Source organism: Physeter macrocephalus, chromosome 9 (assembly GCF_002837175.3).
Source record: "Physeter macrocephalus isolate SW-GA chromosome 9, ASM283717v5, whole genome shotgun sequence".
Classification (NCBI taxonomy): domain Eukaryota; kingdom Metazoa; phylum Chordata; class Mammalia; order Artiodactyla; family Physeteridae; genus Physeter; species Physeter macrocephalus.
The window spans coordinates 5,068,796-5,071,254 of record NC_041222.1 but is presented as its reverse complement, the minus strand read 5'-3'; positions in this window follow the sequence as shown (position 1 = coordinate 5,071,254).

Here is a 2,459-nt window from a genome sequence, read left to right as displayed (position 1 = left end):
GGACATGGGTTCGAGCCCTGGTCCGGTAAGAGCCCACATGCTGCGGAGTGGCTAGGCCGGTGTGCCACAACTACTGAAGCCCGCACGCCTAGAGCCCGTGCTCCACAGCAAGAGAAGCCACTGCAACGAGAAGCCTGCGCACTGCGGCAAGGAGTGGGCCCCGCTTGCCATAACTAGAGAAAGCCTGCATGCAGCAACGAAGACCCAAGGCAGCCAGAAATAAATAAATTTATAAAAAAAGAGAACTGCAGGGACTTCCCTGGTGGTGCAGTGGTTAAGAATCCACCTGCCAGTGCAGGGGACACGGGTTCGAATCCTGGTCCAGGAAGATCTCACATGCCACAGAGCAAGTAAGCCCGTGCACCACAACTACTGAGCCTGCGCTCTAGAGCCCGTGAGTCACAACTACTGAGCCTGCGTGCTGCAACTGCTGAAGACCTCGCCCCTAGAGCCCATGCTCTGCAAGAAGAAAAGCCACCGCAATGAGAAGCCCGCGCAACGCAATGAAGAGTAGCCCCCGCTCACCACAACTAGAGAAAGCCTGAGCGCAGCAATGAAGACACAATGCAGCCAAAAAAATTTTTAACAAAACTGCAGCTTGGGAATCATCTGATGCTGCAGAAAATTCAGAACAGTCTGGAATGTCTTTTGATAGTAGGCAAGAATTGATACAAAATAGGTAATTTGTATTTCTGGAATGAAAAGCACTTGATTATTTCAGTAAAAATAGGAACGGCTTATTATTGCTTATGATGTGAATGTCGGAGGCAAAATGTGCTTGAAAATTGGGTTGTGAAAAGATCAAAGTGCTAAACGCTTACCTATTTTGTCAGAATGGCAATCGTGTTTCAAATAAGGAACACTTGTGATCATCAATGAGAAAAAAATAACATCACAAATCAACTTCATACAGTAAAACATTTGAAATAATAAAAATCAGAAAAAATGTCAGAGTATTGATCAAGCAAAGAAAAATTTGGAAACTATTAGAATTTTAAACTCTAGTGTATGGTTAAAAATAATCAAACATTTTCAGAGTTGAAATACTTGATAACATTTCAAAAAAAAACAATGTAAACATATTGCCACAATTTAGATTTATGGTCCTACTTATTGCAAAATTTATATCTACTGAAATGAGAACACCGCTTTTTGAAAAATATAAATAAGGTAATAAAATAAAATTTCAATCATTATTGAGGAAATCAACTATTTAATATAACATGTGTTTTAAATAACTTAAATGAAAAATTAGAGACTTTGAAGATGGCTTAATGGGTTTTGTTGAACTCAAGGTACTGGAAGCATATCAAACTGTTTGAGAAAAAAGGTGTCAATGAGAAATATTTACATGAACACCTTATTGGTGCAAATGTAATGCCAGGGAGAAGTCTGGGGCTTCAGTAAAAAATCCTGAAATTTCCAGCTGTTTCAGTTTGACTGAATCACCTATCAAGTGTCTCTGGATAATGCAATCAAAGACAAAAATCACTTTAGATATTGTTTTCATAAATTTGATATTCACTACTACATAGCTAATATACACTAGACAGAATTAAGTAATAGTGTGAAGACCTCAAACAATTGCATTAATAAAAATTGGAAAAATATTGGGATTTTGACAGGCAGCCAGTAGTGCTAGAACTGCAAAGGCAGTTTATAAATCATATCAAGTCTGATAGATTCACTTTGACAGATATAGGAGTAAACATTTAGAAAGTGAATATATATGTGTTTTAGTGATTTGCCTATGATATTCTAGCAATTATGTCAATACTATCTTTATGTATCAAGAAAAAAATGTTTCAGCTTTAATAAGCTGACAGGTTAAAGAATGAATGATAAAACTGATCGTAGAAAAATAAGTAAAGGAAATATGAAAATGAAGCAAGAGCTGTTAAAAAATGAAGAATGACATGTCGTTTGACATAAAACAAAATAAAATATCACTTTAAGAGAAAAACTGTATGAAAGTGTTTTTGTTTTTAGTGACAAAAGCAAAAAATATAATGAACTTTTAAGTTTTGTAAAACCTGTGAATTCTGAAACTTTGTCAATGATGTTTGTAAAACTCTTAGGGTTGACGGGGAATAAAAATTAGGAAAATTAAATATGACTTTTCAGTAAATTGTTTTTATAATTTAGCTGATAATAGAGATATATTAAATACATGAAAATGTTAGATGGTATCATAAGGCTAGAAACATTTGAATGTAATTACTGCTAGTTCAGCAGCAACTGAGAAAGTGTTCAGTACCATGCACGATACTGCTGCTATTAGGAGAAATTACTTATTGAGGCTATAGGTCATGTAATGACTATCAGTAGACATGCAATTGGAAAAATCTGATGTGGTTCCTTGCTGTCAAATCAAAGCACAAACAGGGGCCCCCTATCCGAGTGAGTGAGTCAAGCAAAATAACTCTGACAGTTTCTTAAAAAAAAAAAAAAAAAAAAAA